General features: G+C 40.9%; 1 protein-coding gene across 2 annotated transcripts in view; it reads right to left on the bottom strand.

Annotated features, from left to right (window-relative positions):
- DAAM1 (dishevelled associated activator of morphogenesis 1) overlaps positions 1 to 18972 on the bottom strand; it is a 163061-nt gene extending 144089 nt beyond the window's left edge. Inside the window, exon 1 of one of the 2 annotated variants that reach the window (XM_080809656.1) lies at positions 18838 to 18972. The gene's annotated coding sequence lies outside the window, so the exon portion shown is untranslated. Of the gene's footprint in view, positions 1 to 18691 lie in introns of both variants that reach the window. The other variant, XM_080809658.1, reaches the window with a different exon arrangement.
- Between the last annotated feature and the right edge of the window lie 217 nt (positions 18973 to 19189).

Below are 19189 nucleotides of genomic sequence, written 5' to 3'. Positions count from 1 at the left end.
AGTGTTTCAGTTCTGCAGGATTAAAGGTGCTAGATATCCGTTTCACAACTATGTAAATACACTTAACCCTCTGGAACTATATACTTAATAAGGGTTAAGCTGGCTCTATAATGTGTTCTTTAACACAATAAAAAGAGTGTCAGTTTTTAACTTCAATTTTTTAAAAAAAAGTTTTGGTAACATAAAATATGCTTATGACAACATTTGGTTGGAGGAAGGATGCAAAAAAGTACAGGTAATATACAATCAGAATTTTTTCCCCAAACTTCTCAAAGATGTAGTCCCATAATGTTAACATTATTTGCCTCCTTAGTAAGACTTCTCTTATTCCGTTACACTTCCAATTTTTTTTCCATTTTTTCATATAGTAACCTGTATTAATTTTGTAATAAAAAAATAAAGTAAGTTTCTCACTTAATAGTTCCGAAACAGCCTTGATGATGCCCCATGCTGGGCAGGATGATATTTTATCATAGGAGGGACTACTGTTAAGAAAAAAACCAAGATTTAGACACAGGCAAAACAGATTACTGGGTATCTTTTCAGTAGAATGCTATTTGTGGTCTAGCAGGTCCTCCAGGGATTATCTTTGACCTTTTTTTTTTTTCCCTTTTAAATAGGCCAGTGGTTCTCAAAATGTAGTTTGGGGAGGCCTGGAGTGCCTCAGGCCCTGTCAGGGTGTTTATGAGTTCAAAACTATTTTCATAATAATATCAAGATGTTATTTGCCATTTCTCTCTCATTCTATCAACAAGTACACAGTGAAATTTTCCAAAACTTTCAATACCCATGATGAAGTCATTAGTCAGATGATAACCTAAAATAGGTTTCATTATTTTTTTAAATGAAAGAATAGTTTGAAAGTTTCTCAATTCTGATTCTAATCTAATTAATACACACACAAATTTCTTTGGGGTCTTTAATACTTAATAGGATCAAAGCATCCTAAAACAAAAAAGTTTGAGAACACACTGGGCCAATTTCACAGCTCTGTAGGGGCAGGAACGTTAATTTGTAGGTAACACATAGCAATGTAAAGGCCCTTATCTATAGAAAAGCAAGCAGATTTTGCCTGGTAGAGGTACAACTGATTTACATACATGTAGAAAGAAAAACATTAATTTTTATAGTCTTTTAGGATATTAACTAGTTTTGTATCTGTTACAAATTTATTTCAGCATTTCCGATTGTGGACAGGTAGATGGATCAAAGGATGTACAGATGGATACGTTATCTTTTTTTCAAATTATCTTTTGAACTAGTCCTAAAATCTTACTGGTTCCTGCACTAGTAAGTTAAATAAAATCGTTGATGTGTTTATTTTATTATTTTGAGAATCTTGTTTTTTAACTCTGAAAATTATTCTTTAGCATCAACTATCCAGAAACAGATCAGTTTCTGCATACAGGCCTTAATACTAATAAAAAACAGAGAACTCAATAATTAATAACCTTCTAAAACAGAAAGCACCAGGCCCAAATGGGTTCACTGGTGAATTCTACCAAACATTTAAGGAAAAAATCATACCAATTCTCTATAATCTTTCAGAGAATATAAGTAGAGGGAATATTTCTTAACACATTCTAGTAAGCCAGCATTATGCTCATAGCAAAACCAGACAAATATATTACAAGAAAAAATAGGGCAGTTATCTCTGATGAACATAGATGTAAGAATCCTCCAAAAAAACTTAGCAAATTGAACCCAACAACATATAAGATGAATTATACACTACAGTCAAACAACAACAACGTGCCTGGGTGGCTCAGTGGGTTAAGCCTCTGCTCAGGTCATGATCTCAAGGTCCTGAGATTGAGGCCTGCATCAGGCTCTCTGCTCAGTGGGGAAACTGCTTCCCCCTCTCTCTGCCTGCCTTTCTGCCTACTTGTGACCAACCTCTCTCTCTCTCTCTGTCAAATAAATAAATAAAATCTTTAAAAACAAAACAAAACACACAAAAAACACCTCTCCGTAAACCAGAAATAAAAAAGAACCTTCCCAACTTGATAAAGACTATCTACAAAAAACAAACAAAAACCAGAAACAAAAAGCAGGTTGCAGGATACAAGGTTAATAATTAAAGTCAACTGTTTTCCAATATGCCAACAATGAAAGAGTGAAAAGTGACTTTACAAACAATACCAGCGACACTAGCCACCCCCCAAAATGAAATACTTAGGTAGAAGTCTGATGAAATATGTACAAGATCTACATGAAGAAAATACATAACTTTAATGTGTGAAATCAAAGAACAAAATAAATGGAGAGAGGCTCCATGTGCATGGGTAAGATGACTCAGTATTGTCAAGATCTCACTTCTCCCCAATTTATGACACCCATTTGATTACATGCTGTCTACTGCTATTTTTCCTACAATAATGACAGAAATGAATAGTTGACAGGAACAACATGGCCTACAAAGCTGAAAATTTGTATTATCTGTCCCTTTATGGAAAAATTTCTGTATCCCCTATTCTAAGTAATTATGGTCTAATTAAGCTGTTACTTATCTCAACTCAATGCTATTTTTTCCTTCAAAACAAAATTTAAATTAGATAACCTCTTCTTCCTTTCAATGGCAGTCATATAAAACTGTTCTCCTAAAACAATATAAGTGTTGTATTTTAAAAAAATAAAATATTTCAATTGTAAGAATTTTAAATATATGTCATGTTCTTTGAGGACAAAGGATAGGTCTTTGGAGAGCCTACAGATAAATAATTAGCAAAGCCCTATTACAAAAAAGGAATTATTTTGTTATCTTCACAATTTTTAAAATCTGGTTATTTTCTGAAACTCAAAACTGAATTATCTTTCTCCTTAGGAAATTTTTTTTTCCTTTCATGGAAGCTAAAACTGATTTAACAAAAATACTAGGTCAAAAAAACTAAACAAATCTAAGTATCACTTAATGAATCTGTATGTTGTATACTTCCTATAAGAATTTAACCTGCACTAATTCATGCACTCTAAGTATATAACACTTAAACTGCTCTCAGTAATAGGAATCCAAAAAACCTAACATACTTGCTCCACTCCCAAATATTTTACTAAATATCTATACAAACATGAATCTAGTAAATTATCTATTTATTCCTTTCACTAAATAAGCTTTTCTACTGCTAGTGACCCAACAGGTTCATGGCATCAATTATTTTCATCTTAACTAATTTACAGGAAATGGAGGAAACAGACAGAGATGTTGTACCATGAGATGTAGACTGTGGGAAATTCTACAGGACAAATAACCCAGTTCTTTCCACAAGTATGTTGGAAAGAAAAACGTTGCATAGGATTTAGAGAGGCTTAAGGAACAAACATATTTAAAAAAAAAAAAAAAAACCAAAAACCTGAAATGTATGAAACTTACTGGAATCTTGAATTAACAAGCTTTTTAAAAAGTGTACATTTGATAGCTGATGAGATGTTTGGTAATTTTAGAGCAATAATGTAAATTATTTTATGTATGAAAATGGTATTTTGGTTACATTATTAGAGTCCTGATATTTTTGGATATAAATACTAAAATATTTTGGGTTGAAATTATGAGATGTCTGGAATTTGTTTTAAAATAATCTCAGGGGAACCTGGGTGGCTCAGTGGGTTAAAGCCTCTGCTTTCGGCTCAGGTCATGATCCCAGGGTCCTGGGATCGAGTCCCACATCGGGCTCTCTGCTCGGCAGGGAGCCTGCTTCCTCCTCTCCCTCTGCCTGCCTCTCTGCCTACTTGTGATCTCTGTCTGTCAAATAAATAAATAAATAAATCTTAAAAAAAAAATAATAAAATAAAATAAAATAATCTCAGAGTTGGGACACCTGAGTGGCTCAGTTGAACATCCAACTCTTGATTTCAGCTTGGGTCATGATCTCAAGTTCAGGTGACCACTGCATACAGCTCCACGCTGGGCCTGGAGCCTGCTTGAGATTCTCAATCTCTCTCTCTTTTTCTCTCTCTCTCCCCAAAATAAATAAATAATCTTAAAAAAAAAAAAAAATCCCAGAGTTGATGTAAAGTAGTTGTAAGCAAAATTGAAAGAGTCACCATGAATTGATGAGCTGTGGATATATGTAAAATACTCATATTAGCTCTAAATCATTCTATGTGGGTGTATGTGTGTAGGAAATTTTCAATAATAAAACATTCTTAAAATATCTTCATTTTCACTCTACTTGAAACAAGAAAAGTAATAATGGAAAGCCATTAATCTGAGAGGGAGATATTTTAGGAAGACAGAAGGGGTCCAGAAGCATATTTGTGAGTTGTCATTTTTGGATTTTTAGATGTTCATCCTAATAATCATGAACAGTAAATCAGAATTTCTGCTATCTGCTATGACAGGCAGAACTTTAAGTGACACTCCCGATTACCCTTTGAGAGTGGAACCTATGATTATGATGAGTCATCACTCTCATGGTTATGACACATTGTATGGTTAAAGGGAGATTATCCCAGGTGGGTCTGGCCTAATCAGGTGAGACCTTAAATTTAGCCTTTTCTCTGGCTGATGGCAGAAAAGGAAGTCAGAGAGATACGCTCCAGCTAGCCTGCAAGAAAGGAAACATCCATGTGTGAACTGCCAAGGTGGGCCACGTGACATGAAATGTGGGTGGCCTCTAAGAGCTAAAAACAGTCCCTGGCTGACAGCTAGCAATCTTCAGTTCCTAGAATCACAGAGAAATAAATTCTGCCAACAACTATGGAGCATGGAAGAATCCCTGAGCCCCAAATGAGAACTGCAGCCTTAGCTGACATGTGAATTTTAGCCTGCTGAAACCCTAGGCAGAGAACCTAGCCACAGCATGCCCAGACTTCTGACCTGGTGGGGTTTTAAAGCACTAAGTTTGTGGTAATCTGTTACATAGCAATAAAACTAATATGCCTGGATAAGCATCTGATACCCGAAGAGTACACCACAGTACCCCCAAAGCTCACCTTCTGCACATGAGTTTATGATCCCACTGACACTAAGTGAGTACCTAAACATTCAGCAATTTCACTTTTAATGCAGTGTTTCTCAAAGGATCATGAATCCAAATTTGAGAAACCTTGAGCTACATAATCCCTTATAAATGAAATATTCCTTATCCAATACACACAGTTAGCTTTACAGGCAAGATTACATACTTGAGTGCTTTTTACAGTGTGAAGACTTCTACAGCAGAAAAAGCCTGCAAAATAATCATATGGAACAAGTTTAAAGCAAATTGTGACTAAGCCAAGTGTATCACCAAAACCTTTAGCTTTTCATCACAGTAGGTATAAAAGAGTACAGAACCTTCTATCCTTTAATGCGCTAGTCCACGATTAGGAGGTGTGAAGAAACAGAAGCCAGAGTCCATTTCTTTTTTTTTTTTTAATAATTTTTTTATTTTTTTATAAACATATAATGTATTATTAGCCCTAGTGGTACAGGTCTGTGAATCACCAGGTTTACACACTTCACAGCACTCACCATAGCAGTTTCTTTATAACAACATTTCCAAAGTCTCGGGTGGTCCATAGATACTAAGGAATTATCACAACTATCCTTTGTCCATTTTATATATGTTATTTAGGGGAAAAAACTGAGAGGTACATGAAGAAAAGAAACAGGAAAGTATGTCATAGGTATTATCCCTAAGGTCAAAAATTCTAAGGTTGCACTTAGTAGGATTCTTTTTAGCCTTTTTTTAAATTAACAGCTTTATTGAGTTATAAAATTCATATGCCATATAATTCATCTATCTCAAATGTATAGTGTAGTGGTTTTCTAATATATTTACAAACTGTGTAACCATCACCATGACTTTCAGAACATTTTCAACACCCCCAAAAAGAAACCCTGTGCTTTATCTTTTTAACTGTCATTCCTTCTTTAATATCATGTAATTTTTCTCTGGTACCAGAAAACAATGGTCACTTGAAACACAAAATCAACACTTGAGAAAGAACTGAGGGTAGAAGATTTGATCTACGGGCATAACAAATACTGGAAAAACTGTGATTTGGGATTGTAGAGAACTGCTTCTTATGACTGATGCTATGAACATTCCTTTGAAAACACAGACATGATCCAAATACACAAACATGAAACTACTTGCCAGTGAAAGCAAAAAATCTCTCATTGGAGAGACTCTTCCACTATTGCACAATGTAATTTGCTTATATCAGAAGCTGAAGATGGAGGATGATCTGAGCTTTATTTAAGCAAAACAAGTGTTCTGTATTCCAAAGGCAAAAATCTGGAATTTAAAATAGCACTCTTAAATGTTCACACCCGACATTAAAACATATTCGATAAGCCAAATGAATAAATGAATGAATGAATGAATGTTTTAAGATGTTTCCATGGCTTAGGAGATGGTCAATAAAATGCCCACTATATTTTCCCCTGAAACTTAGTCACTCCCTTGCCTCTGCTATGCTTGATAGAAATCTGGATCTGAAATTCTAAGTAGAATCCAAGTAAAAGAAGCCACTTTATTCTATTTTCCACCTTTGGCAGTTATACCTCTGGGTATAACTTCACAGTCTGGTCTCCACAGTGGCACGTGGCATAAGGAAAGAAACTTGCAACAAACAAATCTACCCTCTGTTTATGAAGCCAGAGGAGTCTGATGAGAAACTCACTGAGTGAAACACAGCTGTGGATTTTTCTAGAATAGAAGCTAGTAAGAGCATTCACTACTACCACTCTTCACCCACCTTACCCCAAAGGCACTCCCGGTGTTTGCCATTTGTAATGGGTGGTTTCTGTTTCCTTTTACTTCAAACACTATATAGGTGAATGTGCAGATTGAATCTCCTAGGGAATAATCTTGAAAAGAAGGTAATGTCTCATGTTTTTCAGATCTTTTGCTCATCCACTTGTTTTCAGTCCTGGCTAAATATCAGAATTACCTGGGGACCTTTAAGAATCCGGGAGATTAGGTCCAAACCTGGACATCTGCTAAATCAGAATCCTGATACCTCTCCGTTTTATATCCACCACAGAGGATATTCTGACTCCCATCCAGGGCGCACAACCAACAAACATTATTCAGTAAGAGGCATGGACCCCTTCAGAAATCCCATCTAACCTCTACGAAGGGACTTTGACTTCTGTTTTAACTGAAACTGTGTGCTTCCCGAGCATTATCTTTGCTGAAAATCTTACCAATGTTTTTCTGAGAGACAATTTTGAGTGTTGCCAAAGCCCAAGTTTTAGACTCAAGTTTTAAAGACATTCTTGGTCGAGGGAGAGGGAAGAAAAATGAAACATCATTTTGTTAAATTTTTTCAGAGCTCTTCCCACACTGCTGTGGGAAGAGATAATGTGAGATAAGCTGTCATTTTTAAAGGCTGCAGCCCCCTCCCCTTTTCTTTTTTTTTTTTTGATCATTTTTTTGGAAGATTTTATTTATTTATTGGACAGAGAGAGAGATCACAAGTAGGCAGAGAGGCAGGCAGAGAGAGAGGGAGAAGCTGAGCAGAGAGCCTGATGCAGGGCTCAATCTCAGGACCCTGAGATCACGACCTGAGCCGAACGCAGAGGCTTAACCCACTGAGCCACCCAGGCACCACCCCCCCCCCCCCCCGCCTTTTCTAAGCATTTTGGCCTTTGGCAATAATGAAGAGCCAACTTTTCTTCCCCCAAAGCCTCATCTTCCTATCCACAGATAACATTACTGACCAATCAACACAGGCCATGGGCTTCAAAGTTGTTTACCCACTAGCTCTGGTGGGTTTGCCCTGACCCAGCATCAGTGTCTCATGGAATTCCCTGTTGTGACCAAGACTATGTCCTTAAAATGTGGCTGGCCTCCCAGGCAGTGGTCATGGAAGAATGGAGAAATGACCTCACAGGGTCTAATCCACTGACCTTTACTTTGCTCTCACCAACTGCCCAAATAAATAAAAACAACAGGGTAGCTCAGTTTCCCAGATGAATTCTAATTTATCCCTAAATATCTAAGCCTCATCCAATGTTTAAAGTTCTCAGGCTATCCAAAATTTGTCAGCTGGATCTCAACCAAGGCCAATTTTGCCCCCCTTAGGGACGTTTGGCAATGTCTGGAGATGGTTTTGGTTGTTACAGCTGGGGGAAAGGTTGCTACTGGTATTTAGTGGGTAGAGGCCAAGAATGCTGATAACCATCCTACACTACACAGTACCGCCCCCTACAACAGAGAATTATCCCGTCCAGAATGCCAATAATGCTGAAGTGGAGGAACCTTGGGTTAGATCATTTGCCAGTCCACTGGTTTGAAGAACTCTCATCACAATTTTAATTTACTTTAAAAAAGGGATCGCAAACTTAAATGCCTTCAAGGTCCAAGGAGATAAAGAATTATCACATAAAGTGGCTGTGAATGAGGCACTAGGGTATGGGGCGGGGGGGGGGGGGGGGGGGCTGTACCAAACCAGAGTGTAAATGCTCACTAAAATCATTTTTTAAAATGACACTGTATTAGCCAAATGAAACATGACAGCACTGGTAGTCAAACTCTGGCTTAAAGAGCTTATCAATTTGACCAGAATTGGATGATCACCCCAAAACACTGTTTAGCCTCATCCCTTACATTCTATGGAACTTCCTGAACCCTGGGAATAGGGAACATAACTAGAAGCTGTTCAGTTAAGGACAAACTAGGGATCAGATTGTAAGGGTTTAGCTTCAGTATATCAGATACATAGTGCTAAGAGCAGGGGCCAATGCTGGAAACTCTGAAGGTGAAAAAATGGTGTTCTATCCCTGGTCTGTATTCTAGGGACACCCAGCAGGTATGACATCAATATTATACAATGCCATGCAAGTACGGTCATTTTTTTATGACACCATTCTCACCAAAGTTCAGAATTTTCACATTGTTTCTCAGATGAGGAAACAGAGGCCGAAGAGATTTAAGTGAATTGCTAAGATTACCCACATCTGAACCTAAAACTAACTGTTGTTTCTTTTTTCTCAATGCAATTACATCACAGCAAATAAAAGGTGAAAAGATTTCAAGGTGTCAAACAATCAAGACTAAACTCTATCAACATAAACAAGTTACACATAAATGTTAAATTTAAACCTACTCATCACCGTCCTCTTTTCCCATCAGAAAAACATTAACATGTTTGCCCCAAGTCCCTGTTTTAAGATCTCTTTTCCACATAACGGAAGAATTAAAAACAGGTTAAGTATCTCCAGCCCTCCCTTCCAATCAGGCTGTAGAGAGGAAAGCCAAGTCAGCAAATGGAACTCAAGAACAAGGAAGCCTGATCGGATCTGAATATCCCCGTGTGTATGCATGCTTTCTGTTGGAGGAATTCCTAGCCTGAGGAGACAGTATAAACAAACGCAATCCAGAGGGAAACAAACGATAAGATAAGTGAGACCCAGTAACCCCCTCTGTCCTCCCTGCCATCTACTTCCCCAACTTATCCCATCAGAAAAACAATCTAGCTTGGGAGGATTAAAATATAGTAGCCCCCTCTCTGCTACCACACAGCTCCTGAACTCGCTCCTTTGTGAGGTCAGTGATTGCGGCTCCCCTTGCGTGAAACCTGACGGACTGGGGACAACCTGCTCCTTTCCCCACGGGGAGGATATGAGTGCAGAACTGACAAGGAGGCAGTTCACTGCTCCTCCAGACTCAAATTACAATTCAAGGAGTGTAAGAGGAAAAGACGGAGTATGTTAGAAAGGTAGCTTCAGTCACAGCCTGAAAAGAAACTGGGTCAAACTAAAAATAGTATGTGTGTATATATATATATATTTTCTTTTTTTAAAAAAACCAATCCCTTAGCAGAAAATGTCATAGGCAAGGCACTTTCTCACCACAGTTCCTGGAACTTCTATAGCTGGAAGTGTCACCTACACACAGGTTGTCAAGCCCTAAATGGGTCACAGAGGTTTTCTAGTCCAATCCAATCTCCATTCTTGATTTTTTTTTAAGATTTTATTTATTTATTTGACAGACAGAGATCACAATTAGGCAGAGAGGCAGGCAGAGAGAGAGGAAGGGAAGCAGGCTCTCCGCTCAGTAGAGAGCCGGATATGGGGCTCAATCCCAAGGACCCTGGGACCATGACCTGAGCCGAAAGCAGAGGCTTTAACCCACTGAGCCATCCAGGCACCCCCCATTCTTGATTTTTAAAATGTAAAAATATAACAGGCCTCATAACATTTAATGTTCTGAGAACATGATGCAGTCTCAGCCATCACCTTCAGTTCTAGCCCACTTCATTCCACACTGTCTCTGACTTTTTGCCAAATGACCACAGAGCGCTGAGTAATTGCGGGGGCCGGAGGGGGATGCTGGGGGAGGTGTCAGGGGAAGCTCTCATGCAAACAAGGTTGCCATACCTTGTTTGCCACAAACAGAATGGGAAATAAACAGAAATGTTATTGTTGTTTCTTTTGCCATTGTCCTAAATCAAATAAACACTAATATGGGGTGCATTAAAAAAAATAAATCCTGTCACTTACCTTGGATGAAACCATATGACATTTTCTATATCTACAATTTCACCAATTTTCGAGAATAGGGAATGGTTTAATTTATCTGCTTCATTTCCTTCAACTTTTAGAATATTTTTTGTAATAAATTCTCAGGATTTAGAAGGGCCCTTAGTCTAGTTCTCATGTCACAGAAAAGAAGGTATGGTATCTATACACAATGGAATATTACTCAGCCATCAAAAAGAATGAAATCTTGCCAGGTGCAACAATGTGGATGGCACCAGAGGTTATTATGCTAAGCAAAATAAGTCAAAGAAAGACAAATATCACATGATTTCACTTATATGTGGAATTTAAGAAAACAGATGAATATACAGGAAGGATAGGAAAAATAAACTAAAAACAGAGAGGAAGGCAAACCATAAGAGACTCTTAACTATAGATAATAAACTGAGGGTTGCCTGAGGGAGGGAGGTGGGGGAATGGGCTAAATGGATGATGGGTATTAAAGAGGGCACTTGTTGGGATGAGCACCGGGTGTTCTATGTAATGACAAATCACTAAATTCTACTCCTAAAACCAATTCTACACCATATGTTCACTAACTTTAAATTTTTTTTAAAAAGGAAAAAAAAAGAACTACAGATTCTAACTTAATTCATGTCTTGACATTTCACTGCTCAGTCTTACCAAATCTCTGTGAAACAAATACAAATTTAGACATATATGAACAATCTTACTGATGTGGTGAATGATTTTGATCACCACCCTTCCCTCTTCTTCTAGGATGCAAGTCTGCAGAAGTTTTATGAAGAATAGCAAAGCCAAGAAATGGCACCAAAACATCCACTAATGATTTGTCACATCCCCAAGAAACAGAAAAGACCAAGGCTATGGGGCTTTGGCAAAGTTTTAGGAAGCTACTCTTAGTTCTAACCCACTCTTCACAGGACACACCCATCAGAAGCATATAGTTCCTCCGCAAATTGCTGGCAAAGCCTTGCCTCTAACGTATGGGGTCTGAAAAACCCAAGATCCCCATCAGTTCATCTGATAATATGGCACCATCTTTTGCCATTGTGGCATCAGCTATGCATTAACATATCCATAGTGCACTGTCTAGTCTCCTATGTTGCCAGGAGCATGATGAATTTTTTAAAAAGGGGAGGGGGTGTCTGGAGGGGAGGGAGTAGAGCATGCAACTTTTTCTTTTTTTATATAGATTTTATTTATTTTTTGACAGACAGAGATCACAAGTAGGCAGAGAGGCAGGCAGTGAGGAGGAAAGCAGGTTCCCTGCTGAGCAGAGAGTCCCATGCAGGACTCGATCCCAGGACCCTGGGATCAAGACCTGAGCAGAAGGCAGAGGCTTTAACCCACTGAGCCACCCAGGTGCCCCCTTTTTCTTTTTTTAAAGATTTATTTATTTGAGAGAGAGAGGAAGAGAGCAAGTGCAAGAGGTAGGGAGCAGAGAGACATACTTTGACACAGGGCTCTACACAGGGTGATCTCAGGATCCTGAGATAATGACCTGAGCCAAAAATCAAGAGTCCAACACTTAAGTGACTGAGAGACTCAGGTGCCCCTGAGTATGGGACTCTTAATCTCAGGTTTGCAAGTTCAAGTCCCATGTTAGGTACAGAGACTATTTTTAAAAAAAAAATTAAATTTTTAAAAATTAAAAAAATAAAAAGGTTAACTAAAATTACAGTACATTTGTAGCTCCAAAACAAGGCAAAACTAACCGATGGCCTTGATCTGGTTTGTACATCACTAATAAACTGAGCTTAGCCAAAAAGCAGAATATAAGAACCCATTTCAAAAAACAAAAGATGGGCATCTCTATTGCCCAGACAATGACCAAAGCTGGGATCTAGGCTATCTACTCTTGGAAACCTGAATTCAGAAAGCCCACCAGGTGGGCAATGTTTGCCAATCGCACAGAATATTTTTTTTCCCCCGGAAATGAAAAGGACAAAGACCAGTTTAATAGTTGACCCTAACTATGTACCTTCCAGAATACAAGGTACCTTCAATTCTGCTCTTGGTGCAATTTATAGAACAGAATGAACCCAGGTTATTACTAAAGTGATTGACATACTTAGGAAGTATAACAAGATGAATGGGGGGAAAAAAGCTTCTGAAATCAATGTCCATTGAATGAGTATTATGTTTGAGTAGCCTAATGGCTTATAGGCCTTTTGTTTTCATTTTCTTTTCCTGGCAATATATTGTTTGGGCATAACTTTCCTATTATTTCCCTAAATGACACGGTTTGAGTTTTACTCAACTGTCTTCATTAAATATTGTCAAAGTGGGACTATATCCAGTTTTAAGCCAAAAGGAAAAGATCTATTGTAAGTCAGGAAATCGTACCAACTACATTGGAAACTGAACCTGCTTCCCTCTGTTTCCACATTTAATTCACAATAGTGGCTATGGTTTAAAAGAATTGCAATCGTATATTTGACACCAAATTTGCTCCACTGTAAAAATAAATAGAAGGCTCCCTTCTGAGGTGGGAAATAAAAAAGCTTATTTTAATATCTAAGGATAACCCAATATTAGATTACATGTTTGACTACTACTCAAGTTTTCATTATTTCCCTTTCAAAAGAGCTTTCACAATTTATGTTAAAAGACAACAAGGAGGTGGGAAGCTCAGAAGTTATGGGAGTTTTAACTCACCAGGCAGGCTTCTGTGGCTCTGTTCTGGGTGAGAAGGGTTTTTTCAGGTAAGAGATTCAACCTATTGAAAAGTTATCTCAGTTAACAAATACAGTCTAATGCTGGACAGGCTCCAAATGGATTTAGAGATGGCATATAAGAGCATTTCTTTTTTCAAATAATTTGCCTATCACCCACAGAGCCAAAAGGAGGAAGTTCAGAAGTGTTATCATCCAAATACACAAATGCAACATTTTTTAATCTCATGCAACATTTGCTGCTCCAGAAAGTCAGAGTTTAAGGAACCATTAACTGTAGAAACATTTTTACTCTCAATTAGGCCAGCATTTATTGACCTAGCACTGTTTCAGAACTAAGAGATACAAAGGAAGTTGTTATTCCCTCTAACTGATGGAGAAAAAAGAATGTAACACATAGGAAAACCAGAGGCAAAGTAATCGTGTGGGGTGTAAAGAACTAGGCTGCCTGGGTTCCTAACCTAGTTATTGACCCTAACAAGCCATTGACCAATTGCATGACCTGAGCTAGGCAAGTTCCTTAACTTCTTCGTGCCTCAGTTTCATTTGTAAAATGGTGATGATAGTATGTATCTCACAGAACTCTTGAGAAGAGTCAATGGTTAAGCCCATGTAAAATATTAGGAAGGACCCTGGCACAAGGTAAGCATCTCACATACCTTGACTATTAGCATCATGTTAGCCGTGTTAAGTTCTATGGTCAGGCAAAGGGCTTGAAGGAGGAAGGAGCAGAAGGGGTTGGTAAAAGCTGAAGCAGGGAAGGGTTCCTGGAATGTGGGGCACTCAAGATGGATCTGAGAGCACAATGAGAATTTAGAAACTCAAAGGAGCACCCATTGCAAATGAGGGGGGCTATTACTGCAGAAAGTCACAGATGGTGTAAAAACCAGAAGTGCTTAAACATCAACAAGGAAAATAATGCTCACCAAAGCTGAGTATGTATTTGGTAACCTCAGATTAATTTCAGGGAGAGCGGGGGGGGGGGGGGGGGGAGACGCAAGGAGAGGCCTCCATAGACTTGCTGTAGTGCTCCTGGATTAATCAGTGTTTAACTAATTTTTAGACCTGTGTACTATGAATGCAAACTCACTTTGAAATATACTCAGTTCTCTTCCCCTGGAACAGTGGAAAGGATGCTAGAAAATCAAAAGGTAAACTTTTTCTTTTTCTTGCAAAAATAGCCTGCTACATGGAATGTAGGTCACCAAAATCAACTTGCATCTCATCTGCATCTGTCCCTCTTTCAGTGGGGGTACTAAGTAGTGGCTTGGAGGACCTGGAGGGGTAGGGAGGCACTTCAGATCCATCCTTCAATTCCAATCTCTATCAGCTGCCCTCAGCCACTCCAATAAACACAGTCTACAGAAAAGGACAGTACACTTGCTAAGCAAATGTAACCTCAAAGGAGGTATCCTCCATCCCGGTCTGTCCCACTGACTAAATGCTACCCCCAAGCCACATAGAAAAACCGCCCTCCTTACTGATTTCTTAAATAGTACCTGTGCAATTAGTTGCCTCTCAACTGAGCTCTCGGGAAAATTACTAAGAACAGATTCTGTGAGTGTTTAGGATACATAATCACTTGGAAGATTTCCTCCACTGCCAAGTTGGAAATCGTAATGCCAAAATAAGTGACCGTAGTCCACATCCCTTATTCAAAGAAGAAAAATCACAAAACAGAATAGAAAAATTTTCATTTTGACTGTGCCCTCTCTAAAATTTAAACAAGTTTGCTAACCTAAATTGGCAAAGTTGCTTTGTTTCCTGCAGTAGAAGGACAGGCTTAACACTTGGAACTACCAGGAGCATGACATGAAGCCAGGGAGGGCCCCACAGAAGTTATAAGCTCTGTGATTATTTCCTGAACCAATCATCTAAGACCCTCAGTGGTACCAAGCTTTGTTGGAAGAACTTGTTTCCCCTGATCCAATAGCTGTAACTTTTTAAGTGATTTCACAGAAGACCTCAAGATTCTCAAGCCAAAGCCACTCTTTATAACATCCCCAAAATATTTACACAATGAAACACTTTCAATCTTAACCATGTTTTGTTTGTAAACACCTTATTTGTTCTGATGACCACAGTACCAACACTAAAAGCAATCTTTTAAACAAAGTAGCTCCAATAAAACCACACACAGACTCACAGGCATTCTTAACACCCAGAGCCTATCCACAGAGCAAGAAAGCCAGGATTCAAATTCCTTGGCACCTACTCACTAAGCTCCTGTAAGTACCACCCAAGGACACGACCCACTGCACCCTCGTTACTATCACGCCTCCCTACTAATTTATACTTCTAAAAACCCACAGAATCTGATTACTGGAAGATAACAGAATGTTACAAATATTGGACAAATGTTTCCTACCTCCCGTTTCTTCTCTCACATTAGCCAGCATGGGACAACTGATCCTGTTTTGGGGTAAACTCCACCCCAGGTGAGAGAGGCACTATCTAGCTCTTCTACCCAAATGGTGCCTCAGGTACCAGAGGTGGCCTGGCAAAGGCCTCTAGGTATCTTTGCCTTGGGATGTGTGTGTGTGTCTGTCTGTCTGTCTGTCTTCTGTCATACACCTCCTAGGAAAGTTATCTGGGTCAAGGATAACATAAGAGAAATCTAGAAATATAGAAATCTGCTTTGGGATAATAATCGTATCAAGAACTGTAACAAGAATTTTAAGGGGAAAAAAAGAACTCTATGTGAGTGAATGTATTCCAAAAGCAAATAATTACAAAATTCATCTATTTCAAACTCATGGAGACCTTTTATACTTCGAGTTATATGCTACATGGGAGTTTTCATTTATGCTAAGATGAGACTACTTCACAGAAAGCTAGAGGAATATTACAATTGATGCCAGAACTATCAATGGAAAGAATGCAATCTTGAATCTCCATTCATGGTTCTACTATTGACTCAACAAACATTTACTAAATACCTACCAATGATCAAACACTAATTCTAGAGAGACAGGGAAGGACAAGACAAAGACCCTGTCCTCAAAGACCTTAGGGGAGTGGGAAAAAAGCCACACATTTGAACTGCTGCCAGAATTATAAGGACTCAAGAAATAAATAGATAACTGAAGGAGATTTCCAGTCAACGATAAGTTCTAGGACAAAAATAAAGAGTGAGTGACAACTTCTGATTCTGTTTCCTCATGAGGATGTAACCACCTATTTAAAACAAGATGATGAATGTCAACCACCTGGCACTCAGCATCCCCAAGCATTTACCTGCACATGAAGGCACATGCATACACATTCACACCCGCTTAACTGCAATATCTGTGATAATCTACCTTGGTGTGTAATAAAAGCAGAAAGTAAACAAACTGTGTAATTCAATTACACTTAAAACTGCATTCATCAAGAATCTATAAAAAGGCAAAACCTAAACAATTAATTCTAAGATACCCGGATAAACAGAAGTCCAGATACAGGGCTCATACTAGTAAATATTAAAATATTATCGTTAATAGTAATATGGCTGCTTTGCCCACTTTGAAGGACTGCCATGAAGTGCCAGGCTATTTTGCCAGTCAAGTCATACAAGTAAGGCTCAGAGATATTAACCCAAAGCCACAGTGTCAGAAGCTGAATTTAACCCATCCTATTATTTTAAGAAAAGACAATGACCAAGTCCTTCACAGAGTCACAAGATTTTAAACCTAGAATCAACTTTGGGAATCCCCTTCTCTCCCTCCCCCATATTACTATTGACTGAGGTCCCCTCAGGTAAAGGGTTAACCCCAGGGTGGGGTAGCCAGCAATGACAGAGCCAGAGCAGGACCCAGGCCTCCTAGATCCCTGCCTAGTCTGCTTCATTCTCAAGGAAATGCATCCTTTAGGCAGGCAGCAGGCTTTTAGATTTTATGAGAACCACAGGTCGATACTGACTTAATTCATAATTCAATTTCAGTCATTAATTGTCCCTATAAACTTCCAGAGAGCTGCACCTAGAGCAAATTGAGGCCCTTTACTGGTGGCCAGAGAGCTCTCTTCATGCAAAACGGAGGACACGCCCTCCTCGAGAAAGCTGCCTCTAACATGTACATTATTAGGAAAATCATGCATCTAGCCTGAAAGGCAAAAAGATCATTCCATCTGTAGTTTTCAGAGCCTGCCTCAGGAAAAAGGCTCCAAACTATTACTCCCGGAGAGGGGCGAGTCCAGGTACAGGCACACGAGAGTAAAAGGGGTCTTGAACTGCGTCCAGGCTACTTCTAAGAGAATGGCGAGAGAGGCCTGGTTTGTGAAACCGGTGAAGAGAGAGCAGCTGGGCCCGGAACGAGCATTTGACCACACCCACTGGCCACGCCCTCCCAGCTGCCCGCAGAGCCACATCGAATTGAAACAGCAGTGGGAGCAGTTAAGATTCCGACGGCAGGAGTCGCCATGGCAACGGGATTCATCTTGCAGACAAACTCCGCTTCAATACACCAGGTCCTTCTCCAGTCTCAAGAAACTACCAACTCAAAGAGAGCAAAAACGGTCACGGGTTGTATTTGCTCTCGATGCTCTCCTGCTGGTGGAGATGCCGTGCGGGTCCGAGTTGGAGGTTATAAAGCGTAGGTATCTATTCATAGGCCCACTCAAATATTTTATGGGGGGGGTACAGAACACCCCAACCCCAGGCTGTGAGCAATTTGAGAAGAGCCATTCGCAGCGTTTGATGAATGAATGAGTATACGAAAGAATGAGGGTGCTAGGGAAAGGAAATCCAGAGGACTTCATCGAGTTCCCGGGACTCGAGTGCGTCTCAAGTAGAAGGGCAAGCCCATCACGAGCAGTGGGATTTTCGACACCAGCTGGTTCCCATTGCCCAGCCCTCCTACCCCACACCGAGCCTCGTCGTTAGATGATTCGACACCCTACACCGCCTTACCACCTCCCAGCCCAGGGCTCCGGGCAGATGCTTCGCCCCCGCTCAGGTGCTCTTTGTGGAGGAAGCAATCAGAGCGGGGGAACCAAGATGCACCTTTCCCAGGCGGAGAAGCAGGAGCGCTCTTCGACGCCTCGAACCCGAGGCACAGGCGGCGCAGCCTCCCCTCACTGCTGTCCGCTAAAACCCCCATGCTCCTTCCGCAGCGCGGGTTTCCCTCCTCTCCTCTGAGACCTTTAGCTTCTAACTTTCTCGGAATTACAATCAACCCGTCCCTTTGGAGGGATGTTTGGGGTTCTCCTCGGACGCGGGCCGACGGGTAAACGAGTACCTCCTTCCCTGTCGCCACCTCCGAGTCCACCACGTCTGCCTCGGAGCCTCCCCGGCCAGCAGCTCCCAGCGGCGGCAGGGCCCGCAGTCCCTGGCCGAGGCCACGACCCCCCGGCGCCCCAACGCCGCAACCTCCGGAGCCCGCAGCAAGGCGGCGAGTGGTACCCTGCCTGCTCTTTTGGCATCCCAGCGCCTCAGGAAGAAAGGAGGGAGGGACCCCTGTCCTCGGGGGCGCTTTCCTCCGGGCTCGCCTTGCTTTTCGCCGCGCTTGCAGCCATTTTCCCAAACCCAGCTTGGCAGCCGGGAGCTGTCTCGGTCCCGTTCCCACCCAGACCCAACCTGAAGGACGGGTTTAATATTTACCTACTGGCCCTGGGGCTCCGGAGAGGCAGCGGGAGGGCGCGCCGCTAACCCAGCACCGGGCCCGAAGAAGCGCGCCCACCCCCGCGCCACCGCGCGGTGCTACTTAATGAATGAGTGCGGCGGGCCAGGCGGCACGTCCCCTTTACCTGAGCAGCCCCTGCATGCTGGAAAGGCGGCTCAGCGCCCCGGGTACAATGGGATCCGGTTAAACAGTTTCCTTCACAGCCGCTCGTAGGTTACCAACTCGCAGGTGACATCACCCTCTCCTCGCCTGATAGGATACAATGTGGCGCCCACTGCGCATGGACTCCCCTGCCGGGCCCGCGCACCCCTGGGAGTTGTAGTCTGGGTCTCACAAGCACAGCCCCAGTAGCTACGCTAACTGGGGTTCGAAGAACTACACTTCCCGAAGCAGTCCTCGGCCGCTTCTTCCCCTCCCCTTGCCCCCGCCCCCGCCGGGACCCGCCCCCTCCCCGCCCTCCAGCCTTGCAGTGTTCG

The sequence above is a fragment of the Martes martes genome (assembly GCF_963455335.1).
Source record: "Martes martes genome assembly, chromosome: 7".
In the NCBI taxonomy this organism is placed as follows: Eukaryota; Metazoa; Chordata; class Mammalia; order Carnivora; family Mustelidae; genus Martes; species Martes martes.
The sequence above is the reverse complement of the archived record's forward strand: the minus strand, read 5'-3'. Positions and strand labels throughout refer to the sequence as shown.